Genomic DNA, 12,931 nt, shown 5'->3' on the forward strand with positions numbered 1-12,931 from the left:
AAGCGAGGGAGCCCGCGGTGCCGTGACTGGCCGCCGACGGATCCACCGCCACCATCCCCTTCCTCGCTGGCAAAGCAATGACGGGGCCGTGATCCCCGCCTCTTGCCTCCCTCCCTCGCCGGGGCTACTTCAGGCCTTGTTTGGCACGAAGGGTTTACAAGCCCCAAAGGGGCTGGGGATTATTGAGGATTTGGTGAACCCCTCCCCGGCACCAAATCCCCTTCCGCCTCCCAAGCCCCTTCCCCATCTATTCATATATGAGTGTTTGGCATGCAGGGACAAATTTGGTCCATTTTTAACATGAACTTTCAACAACACACTGATAAATCCGATCTTTACTACTGTACAGGCTGAAGCATCAGACGCCATATCATCAAGTACTACTAAAACCAACAAATCATAATCTTTAAGATCAATGGTGTCTAAACTAAGAACATCAAAGGGCATACAACACGATCAAATCATAGTTTAAACATCATATGTCAAACACAGGCATGCATCAGCATGTACCAACAACACCTAGGGTGCAACACAAACATCACTTAAATTCGGTTTCTGCTTCCCAGCATAGTTTCAGTTTCGCAACGACGCTGACACACATGCATCACTTCAGTTCCATCGCATCCCTGAAAGCAGCAAGTCAATCAGAACATTAGACATACCAGTCAAACAATTCACAACTACAAGAGTACTTCAAATACTTTCGCAAGAAAGAAAAGGAACAGGGGGGAAATATGGCATGGAGTCTGTTTCTTATACTTCATGATCTGAAACAGATGGACTCGCTCTCCTTTGTCAAAAAGTATAACAAAATTTATATGTGATGTACTTGAGCCAGATTTAACTTGATGCAAACAGAGAAAAGCAAGCTCTATCATTAGGTCACATAGATATCTCACATCAAGTACTAGCACTGAAAACTCACGACTAAAAATTTATACGTACAGACCATATATACACTGCAGAGAAAGGTTGACAGAAACTCTTTGCATATACACTGCAGATCATATATATGTACAGATCAAAACTAAAAATTTATATGCACAAAACATATATACAACTAAAAAATTTGATTTAGTATGATTGTTCACTACCAAAGTGTATCTATTTCTCTAACAAAAACACTACAATTACTTTCTTGCTGATTGCCCAACAGTATGGTTCAGTTTCTTCCTGTTATTTGCCCTTTATTCAAATTAGTATGCAGACAAAGCATTCATTCACAAGAAAAACATGTTTGTTCCAAGCTAATCAGGAACATGAGCTTATGTATATTCTCAGTTCGGAGATGAGAAATTGATTTCTAGCTAATCAGGAATAGGAGCTTAAGAACAAGACCAAGCAAGCAAGAACATTATGAACCAGATCAAAATACCTCTTCTAGGTAGGCAACTCATCCATTTCGCTCCGAAGCCACATGACCGCACTCTCTTCTTGAAGTTTGATGAACATGTAAGATAAGAAAGAGCTCGCTATTACATTATAACAAAGAGCATCATAAATGTTTGTTCTAAGCTAATCAGGAATAAGAACTTAAGTATATTCTTAGTTCAGACATGTGCATGCATATGCTCAGTTAGCAACCACATAAATATACTACAACTAGTCATCTCAGATGAGAAATTGATTTCCAGCTCTTGTCTGCATGTATTTTACTCATCTTAGCAAATCACACCAGTAACAGTTAACTTCGACCAGTTTTGAATTTCATCAACATCTAACACAAGACATTGCCTGCTATATTTTTAGCACACAGTGTCAAAATTAATCAGACTGATGATATACCAATGAAACTTATGTGCAGCAAAATGATTCTCTCCTCACATTTCTGCACTACATCCAATTATCAATATCTAATACAAAATGGTTGGCTGTATTTTGTTACTTTGTTATCAGATATGTACTATATGCTAATAATAATGGGATTTTTTTTACTATGGAGTATAAAATCAGTACCGGAAGGTAGAGATCCTACTTGAGCATCTACATGTATAATTTTAAGGCACACATAAATGACATCAAAAAAGGGTTGGAGTTGTCTTGAATAGTAGTCCAGATCTAGCAGCAACTAACTTCAAATAGGGGGAGGACGAATGTGATTGGGAAGCAGGCAGAGGAACAACAGGGAGGGCCTCTCACAGCGGTGGTACTGGAAAGGGGAGAGGAGCGTGGCTATCAGGGACGGTGTGCTTGGCGAGCTCGCAGGGGAGGACGAGGCGAACGGCGGATCGGCGGCGGCCATATTGAGAAACCCTAGATGAAGATGGAGGGGGGGGGGGTGCCTCGAGGGAGAAGGCCAACTTTCCCTAGGAAGAAGAGGAAGCAGGCATCCGACGGAGTTAGCAGCGACGGCGGCGGCTGCGCGCGGTTCTGGCCGTCTCTTGTGACCGCGGCCGCGTCTCGTCTCTCTTTCGCACGAGGCGTGTGAGCCGCGAGGTACCCCTCGATGCTAGGAAGCCCCATGGATCGGGGAGGAACGGATGGGATATTCGGGGCTGACCCGGTTGGAGCCCAGTGCGCCAAACGGTACTCTTGGGCTTTTAGGGTCTTTTAAGCCCGACGGGGAAAATCCACTAAAAACCCCTTTGATCCCGGTGTCCCAAACAAGGCCTCAGCACGAATGGGTTTTCAAGTCTGAAAGTGCAACTATCCCTGGGTGGTTTTGGTAATTCGTAACAACATATAGCTCATTGAGCTAATGCTATTTTAAAATAAATATTTCAGGGAAGCTCAATGATTGGCATGGCATGGATTAGAAAATAAACCCCTCAAAATGCTAAGGACAAAAGATTGGTTCAAGCTCAAAGCACAAGACTCTACATTTTATTTTTAGTGATCCAAGATCACATTAAGTCCATAGGAAAAGACAACACTATTAGAAGGGGGTGAGGTGTTGCTTAATGAGTTACTTACTCGAAATGCTTAGTGATATGCTTCAAAAATCCTCAATTACTTTCTCATATCCACATATGTCCCAAACCAAAAATCAAACTCGGCCCCACCAAAATCTTTTATCCGGCGCCACCGAGCTCACTTGACATAGCCACTGCCACAAACCCTAGTCACTTCGGTCTCACCGATAGGGATTTCGGTCTCACCGAGATGGGATTGCAACCTCTCTGTTTCTCTTTGTAACGTTTCGGTCCAACCAAGATGAGCGATCGGTCCCACCGAGATTGCAATGCAAACTCTCTGTTTCCCCTTCGTAACGTTTTGGTCTAACCGAGACGAGCGAATCAGTCCCACCGAGTTTGCCTGACCAACTCTCTGTTTGTCTATTACCAAAATCGGTCCCACCGAGTTTGTGTAATCGGTCTCACCAAGATTACGTTATGCCCTAACCCTAATAGAATCAGTCCCACCGAGTTGACATGTCGGTCCCACCAAAAACCTTAACGCTCACATTTTGAACTAAATCGGTCTGACCGAGTTTTATAATTCAGTCCAACCGAGTTTGGTGATTTGTGTGTAACGGTTAGATTTTGTGTGGACGCTATATATACCCCTCCACCCACTCTTCATTCGTGGAGAGAGCCATCAGAACATGCCTACACTTCTAACATACATTTTCTGAGAGAGAACCATCTACACTTGTGTTGAGGTCAAGATATTCCATTCCAACCACATAAATCTTGATCTCTAACCTTCCCCAAGTTGCTTTCCACTCAAATCATCTTTCTACCAAATCCAATCATATGAAAGAGAGTTGAGTGTTGGGGAGACTACCATTTGAAGCACAATAGTAAGGAGTCCATCATCAACACACCATCTATTACATTTTGGAGAGTGGTGTCTCCTAGATTGGTTAGGTGTCACTTGGGAGCCTCCGTCAAGATTGTGGAGTTGAACCAAGGAGTTTGTACAGGCAAGGAGATCGCCTACTTCGTGAAGATCTACCCTAGTGAGGCAAGTCCTTTGTGGGCGATGGCCATGATGGGATAGACAAGGTTGCTTTTTCGTGGACCCTTCGTGGGTGGAGCCCTCCGTGGACTCACGCAACTGTTACCCTTCATGGGTTGAAGTCTCCATCAACGTGGATGTACGATAGCATCACCTATCGGAACCACACCAAAAATCTCCGCGTCTACATTGCGTTTACTTTCTCCAAACTCCTCCCTTTACCTTTATATGCAATTGTTTTACATTCCGCTGCTATACTCTTAGAATTGCATGTGTAGATTGATTACTTGAATTGTGCTAAGTTGCTAAAATCTGCCAAGACTTAAAACTGGAAAAATTCTAGATTTTTATTTGGTCAAGTAGTCTAATCACCTCTCTCTAGACATACTTTCGATCCTACAAAGCCCCAAAGGGGCTGGGGATTATTGGGGATTTGGTGAACCCCTCCCCCGCACCAAATCCCCTCAAATCCCCTTCCGCCTCCCAAGCCCCTTCCACATCTATCCATATATGAGTGTTTCGCATGCAGGGACAAATTTGGTCCATTTTTAACATGAACTTCAACAACACACCGATAAAAATCCGATCTTTACTACTGAACATGCTGAAGCATCAGTGGCCATATCATCAAGTACTACTAAAACCAACAAATCATAATCTTTAAGATCAATGGCATCTAAACTAAGAACATCAAAGGCCATATAACACGATCAGATCATAGTTTAAACATCATATGTCAAACACAGGCATGCATCAGCATGTACCAACAACACCTAGGGTGCAACACAAATATCACTTAAATTCGGTTTCTGCGTCCCGGCATAGTTTCAGTTTCGCAACGACGCCGACGCACATGCATCACTTCAGTTCCGTCGCATCCCTGAAAGCAGCAAGTCAATCAGAACATTAGACATACGAGTCAAACAATTCACAGGTACAAGAGTAATTCAAATACTGTAGCGACCCGACCTCAAATGGTCAAGTCTCTGTGTATCTGTGCCATCCCTGGATGAAAGTACATGTAGTCCCCATGTGTGGTTTTGGTAATTAAATGACAATCCTAATGGACTAATGTTTGCACTGAGATATACATTTGAAGGAAAGTTCCATTTGCAATGCATGAAGAATATTGGATGAATTGGTGGATGAAATCCATCAACATCTATATATGCATTGAGACTTGTTAATGAATGAAAATTCCTATGAAGAAACAATGACATCAAGTTATATAGGAAGGTTTGTTCCATGGGTGATGCAAGAAGGATATTGAATGGATTCGGAATGAATGCCATATACATGTAGTTGTGCATCAAGATTAATCATGGAGCAAAGATTAAGGTTGACCAAGATGAAGATCGAAGATTGAATTCAAAGATGGTCAACACACAAGCACAAATCATGTGCCACGTGAGATCTTGTGGTATGGTAAGAATTTGTCAATTGCGCTTTGTGTACTAACCCATACTATGTGTTGCCTATGTTTTTGAGAGGAGATTCTCATGGGCTCGCATCGAGAGAGATATTTCAAGTGTCTATGAGAGGATGACATCAAGTGTTGATGATCATGGTTGACAAGGGCAAGTTCAAGATAACTATCCCGAAGGATTACATGCTTGAAGCTTGTGGATGATCACATGATGGACACATGAAGATAAATACAAAGCAAAGCTTCCCACATTGTGTATGGGGGAGCTACTTGAAGACTTCACCAATGTCTTGCCATTCAACTTTATCCAAGAAGAAACTTCAACTTCAAGCTCAAGTGAAAGGCTCAAGTCAAAGGTATTAGTTCCTTCGACGTTAGTGTTGTGGAGTGATGAACACCGAAGGAACACATACACTCAAGAATGGATTATTGATAGCTATGTAGTGTAGACCTTTTATGATTCTTGAATTATAGGGATCCCGCACTATTAAGAGGGGATCAAAGGGGTTCGTGATAGATTTGCTCAAGTCAACATCTTCTCTACACAATTCCACTCATATCCTATATACCAAAGAAAATCCAAAGCCAAATAGGTTACCCAAATACATGATAAAACCTTTGCATATTTTGCATCCTCCATTTTGGTTCATCTTGGGTGGTTCTCTATGTGAGGACCTGGGTTTTTTTCATAGCTTCAAAACGAGCCCAAGATCATCAAAATCGGAGTCCGGATGTAAAAGTTGTGCCTGTTTCAGTTTCTAGGCTGCAGCAGTTTGGTTTGGCCGGATCATCCGGGTCCTCTCCCATATCATCCGGGCTTTTGCCCGGATCATCCGAGTTATTCGTAAAATTCATCACAGAAGCTTATTCCGCTAGCCGGATCATCCGGCTACCCACCCGGATCATCCGGGAATTGCCCGGATCATCCGGCTATGTTCCCGGACATCCGGGTATCTACTTCACCACATTGTATATTGACCTTCCCGGATCATCCGGGCATTGCCCGGATCATCCGGGTATGCGTCCAGATCATCCGGGCAGGTCAACAACTGCGGGAAACGGCTCTATTTTCTTTGGGGGTATAAATATCCCTCTCCCACTCCGGGGGAGGGTTGAGCACTTCATCCCAAATCGTCCCAAGAACACAAGTGGCTCCCTCTCACTTCTCCTACACCAAATCTTAGATCCCGGAGAGATTAGTGAGTGTTCTTGTGAGTTGTTCCAATCAAAAGATAGATCCTCTCCCTCTCCCTCTTGTGACCAAAGCAATTCGTGATTTGAGCAAGTCTTGAGCATTTCCCCCTTGATCTTGTTACTCTTGGAGGTTGGAGACTCCTAGGCGGTAGGAGTGCTCCGGTGAGGAATCAACTTGTGATTTGTCCCCCGGAAAGTTTGTGAAGGTTTGGAGGCCGCCTCAAGGTCTACCACTAGTGGTTGAGAATCGCCTTCGTGGTGATATCTCAAGGAGAATAGGGTGAGCCTTCGTGGCGTTGGTGTGCCTTCGTGGTAACATCCACCTCTCTAACGGTGACTAGCTTCCCTCCAAGGAAGTGAACATCGGGATACATCCTCGTCTCCGTGTCTTCGGTTAATTCTAACCCTAGCCACTACTTGTGGTTTACTTTGGTCTCTTGACCTTGCATTCACTATATCTTGTTGTCCTCATTATATTGTGTTGGTTACCATATCGTAGAGATTATCTAGGCCAACACTTTATAGTCCGCAATTCATACTTGCTATTATTGTTCTATCGTGTGCTTAGTGTGAATTGCTAGCTTGTAACATTCATTTCCATATCTTGTGACATAACTTGTGTAAGCCTGTATTGCTTACTTGTGGTTGTGTGTATTATTCATTTATATATCTTGTGATATACATTGAGTAAGTTTGTGTAACTTACTTGTGCTTACTCATATCCTCGTTGTTCTCATCTTGTTTATCCTAAGTTGTTGGTGCACTTAGTTAGCCTGGTATATTTAGGATTTGTGCTTGAAAAGTATCCTCTTAGTTTATTTTCGCATTAGGATATAGCCAAATCCGTATAAGATTTTAAAACGCCTATTCACGCCCCCTCTAGGCGACATCGTGGTCCTTTCAATTGGTATCAGAGCTAGGTCTCTCCTTATTAGGCTTAACCGCCTAGAGAGTAACGATGTCGACTAGTGAACTAGTGCACGATGACACATTTTGTTTTAATGGCACAAATTACATTATGTGGAGATTACGCATGCTTTGTCACTTTCGGGCCATGGGTCCAAATGCTTTACGGATTGTGGTTGTAGGGAATTCAAATCTAAAGGATGGACAATCTCCATCACTTGATGATATGCATCTTGATTGTGAAGCTTTAAGTTTCATTCACTAAGCTATAACCTTCGAGGTGTTCAAGTCAATCTCGTCTTGTTCGTTGGCTCATGATGCTTGGACCAAAATTGAAGATATATATGGTGGGTCCAATCTTCATGAAGACAATATTCTTTTTGGGGAGTTAATGGAGGAGTTCTCCACATTTTTAAATCATGAAGAGCTCTCTATTGCTTCCACCTCCGATTACTTGCATACCCCAACATCTTTCACTTCACCAACATGTGGCATACCACAAGGTAATGACATGGTGAGTGAAGAAATATCCTGTAATGATGGTGTTAAGCTCATTTGTGATGATATGCTTGATCTCCCATGTTGCCATGATAGAAATATCGTGATTCCCTCTAGTTCTATTTGTGAAACTAACCATGTAGAGGAAATCAAGAAAAATGAGGCATGCTTGGTTGATGAAGAACCCTCTTCTCCAAAAGAATCATCATCAACCCCTTGTGTTCACATGTGCCTCATGGCAAGAGGTAATGACGAGGTATCATCTTCTCTTAGTGACAATGATGATAGTTGTAATGAGGAAGATGATGAAGTCTTGACTCAAAATCTCTATGAGATTGGGAAAACTCTTCGTAGAGCTAAAAATAACACTTATAAAAGGTTCCAAGATGTTCTTGCTTGCTTTCAAAAACGTAATGACTTATTTCTTTACGAGCAAGCAAAAAGTGAACAACTTGAACATGAACTTGCTATGGCTCATCAATGTCTTAGTGACTTGAGGTCTTTAAAAGAAGAGACTGAAGTTACGCATTGTAAACTTAAAGAGGATTTTGAGCCCCTTGACCTTGACTACAAGAAGGTCAAAGGAGAGCTCATCAAACTCTCTAAGTCTCATGAGGAACTTCAAGCTACTCATGCGGAGTCTCTAGCTTCTACATGCTCCTCTCATATTGATAATGATGCTTGTGCTACTAACTCTATCTTGTGTGAAGCATCGATATTAAAAGAAAATGTTGACCTAAGGACTCAACTTGATTTTCTAACTAGCAACTATGGGAAATTGGAAGAAAGTTATGAAAAGCTCTCGGGCACTCATGAGGATCTTATAATCTCTCATGATGGGCTAAAGTTAGCTCATAAGGCTATGTGGACCAAGGTAAAATCGTGTGAGTCTCATGTGGATATTAGCACATCTTCTACTCGAAGTGCCTTATTGCCATGTGCTAGTCCTTGCAATTCCTCTCTACATGATATTGGTACATCTTGTGATGAATTGCTCACCATGCCTTGTTGCTCTAACAATGAAGTTTCTACTTCCTCTAGTTCTTTTGTTAATACTAACCTTGTAGAGGAAAATAAAGAGTTCAAGGCCCAAGTCACCAGTTTGAAGAAAGACTTGGAAAAATATTGTGATAATATCTTGAGTGTGCAAAAGGACCCTCAAGACAAAATTGGACTTGATTTCATCTCCAACAAGAAGAAGTCCAAGAACAAGAAGAAGGGACGAGATCAAGTCAAGAATTCGGCCAACATTATTTGCTTCAAGTGCAAGAATGTTGGACACCATGTGAGATCTTGTCCATTGAAGAAGAAGGCTTCAAGTGTGAAGCATCAAGGGAAGTGGCCTCAAGTTCAATATCAAGATAATGAAAGGCCTCTTCCCATGCCTAACCAAGATAATGCTCTCCAAGTTGAAAAGGTAAAGAATAAGAGAAAGGGGAGCACATGTTGCTATATTTGCCGTAAGAAGGGACACATAGCTTCATCTTGTTCCAATGGTAACATATCTAAGCCTCCTATAGTCAATAATCATTATTTGCTAAAGAAGGATATTGTTGGCAATGTGTTTGCCAAGTTTGTGGGTTCCCAGAGAAGTTTGAAAGTGGACAAGACCATTTGGGTTGCCAAGCCTATTGTTACTAACTTCTTAGGACCCAACTTGGTTGGGGACCATCAAGCTCAAACTTGATCAATAGGTGTGTGGAGGGCATTGGAGACTTGGCTACTTCATGAAGAAAAACTATTTTCACCATATGTTATGGTTAATGCCAAGTCAAGTGGATTATCATCATATCTATCAATCCAATGCTCCTCTTTGCGGTAACTTGTACTTGCATTGTTTACATTGAAAGTTACTGTGTCCCTTGCATGTTTAGGTTTTGTACCTAGCATGTGTTTTTTTAGTTGTGCTTCCTAGTATGCTTGATTTGTGTTATCTAGCATGTGTAGGTCACAATGCAATTCATATATTTGTGCGTGTGTGGTTTCAAGCCTTTATTGCTTCATTAGTTGAATCTTCCTTGGCTGGATCATCACATTATGGGGGAGTGCTATGTTTTACGGATATCACAAACCTTAAAGGTGTATGTATGTGGGATACCACCTAGTATTGTTAGTGCAATATTATCAAGGTACTATGTGGTATGTAAAGCTCATTTGAAACTCAAATTCTCATCCATTAATTATCCTTAGTTGGGTTTCATTTGCTTCTTGTGGATAATACATGGATCATCATATTATGGGGGAGTGATATGCTTTGTGCATATCACAATCCTCGTTAATATGAACAATTGAGGGATGCCACCTAGAATTTATATTTGAGATTATCTTATATCTTCGTGGCATGCAATGTCTTGTTTACGTATGGCATTCTTGTGCGGTTTTGCCCATGGTTATCTTTAAAACCATATTTGGAAAATCATTTGATTAAAGCTATTCCAATTATTGCTTTTCATGATTATCTATCTAGTCGGAATGTTAATATTATGCTATCCAAGCATTGTGGTTATTCCTAAACTCTCATGTTATGCTTGTGTTAGTATAGATAATCATGTACTTATTTGGTTTCTACACCCAATGATAACCCGAAATACCATTTTGTTCGAATTCATCTTATTGCTCTATATGAGAGTTTGTTATCTCATTGTTTATAGTGTCCTATATCTACTTGAGTGGGATATTCCTATGAGTATGTGTGCAATGCATATCTTATATGCTCATTGTTTTTTTTCTTGGTTCATATGTTGAACTTTGTGTGCTATCATATGTTGATTTGTCACTTTGATTCATTTTGGACAACATGAATGACTAGTGTTGTTATTGGAAGTATTAACAGTTATGTGGTCATTTGTCCAATTTATATCTCCTTGGATTTTGGTAGGCTTATGCATGCATATTTACTATGTGTAAATTCACATGCCTTGTTTGCCTTATTTGATCCAATATATATATGGTAAATCCATCAAATTCTTAATAGCTATGATGTGCATGAAATTCAAATTCATATCAATAGGCACATATTTAAGTGGTTTTACCCTATGTGTTGTAGTTATGCTAACTACGTCGGACCCAATAAGTTTGGGGACCATATTGTACTTAAAATGTTTTAGGTACATTTGAGAAGCATTGGGTGCTTGGCTTATTCATGAAGGTGGTGGCACTATGAGAAATTAGAGCCAAGCTTGGACATTTTATTTGATCTACAACTTCATACCAATGCTATCTCGGTAACAAGTATTTACTTCATGCATATATATAGAAATGGGGTTAACCTTGTGTAGGTTCCATCATGGCATGAATTTCTTGACTCGTTCCTGTGATACTTGTTTCCTTTCTCAAAGCATCCCAACAATGATCTCTTGTTGCTAGTTGTGATGTCTTTGATGGTTGTGTGTTTGGAGTTCATTAATATACAATAAGATTATATTAAGCCATGTGCCATGCTTTCAAGCAAAGATCTCATTGGTATATTTTATGACTCCCATTTTGATATCTTATTCCTTCCTTTTGTAACTATTTTATGTGTACATCCTTCTTTGTGGATATCATCTACCTAGTATCTTATACACGTGAGAGAAGTTACATCTCTAGTTGATATCCCTATTCTTTCATGTCCACCATTTCATTCACTTTTTATATCTTTTTGGTGGCTCCATGGAAGCATTTGTTGAATGAGTGCATGTCTTACCTCTTTCCATCTTAGTGCACTCATGTTTGGTGAAGATTGTTGTTCTCATGCTTGTCTTGACAAGCCTATTATTTCCTATCTTCATCATGGGTTGTCACAAGCTTTGATTTTTAGTTTGCTATTAGTGAGCTTGTGAACCCATTTTCTTGATGTGTGTGTGACCTTCTTAACTTCATGTGTGTGGGAAGGACATGTCTTGCACCTTGTATCTCATTTACTCAAGGCTATGTTGATGCTTAATTCTCATCCTTATACTAGTCTTCTCAAGTGCTTTGACGTGTCTCACACACATCATTTTGGTTGTGCCTATTCTTAGGTTGCCTCATGTACATGTTGCTCAACCATATGTTTGTTGCAAATGCTAGGCTTCTTTTCTTATCTATGTTTGCTTGCAATTGTTGTGTGTTCCTATTGATTTTGGGGGAGTGATGATCCTATTTTGTGCACTTGTATCCAAATAAAAAAAATTCAATTGTGCACAAATCATGGGGAGCTTCTCTATTTTCCTTAGAACACTCCTTTACCCAAATCGTAATATTCTTTTATTCTTTTGGCTCATCGGATCTTTTGATTGCTTGCTTCACTTTGTGTTATGCAAATGAGATCAATTTGTGCCATGTGTTTTGTGCCATGTGCCTTGCTATTATGACTATGCTCAAGTTGTATAATAGTGGATTCACTTGTGGATATCATGTTCTTATCAATTGCAACCTTTCTTTTTGTGTATACGAGTTTCTTTGTGGATACATATCATGATTATTATAGGCCACTTAGAAATTTTTATACATGAAAAAGTTCATATCTTCGTATCTGGTTGCATTCTATAGATTTCGAGCTCCTTTAATTGTTCATCATTGAATATGTGCATTTGTTTTCACTCACATTTTGTTATATGCACACATCAAGGAGGAACTCATACTATATTGGTCTGCTAGATGTTTTGTCTTCCATTTTGGCATTTGTTGCCAATGGGGGAGAAGTTTAGAGGGTTTAAGATAAATATCTTTTCTAGTTCTTGTTGTCACTCATGCATATCTACCCTTGTTATATATTCTTATTGCATGGATGAGTCTTGTATATAGAGAAATCTTCTCCTAGTTTATGTCAACCAATATATGCAATGACATTCAAAGTTCATTCACAAATTCATATATTATGGGGGAGTTTGCTCTATACACTATGGGTGTACTATCATCAAATGCTTGTGTAGTGTATTGATGATAGTACAACCATCCCAAGTATACAATTTATCCTTGGATAAATTTCATGCTTGTTTAAAAATTCATTATATAAACCCTCTTGTTGAGATTGTCATCAATTAC

This window comes from Triticum aestivum, chromosome 1A (genome assembly GCF_018294505.1).
Source record: "Triticum aestivum cultivar Chinese Spring chromosome 1A, IWGSC CS RefSeq v2.1, whole genome shotgun sequence".
Classification (NCBI taxonomy): Eukaryota; Viridiplantae; Streptophyta; class Magnoliopsida; order Poales; family Poaceae; genus Triticum; species Triticum aestivum.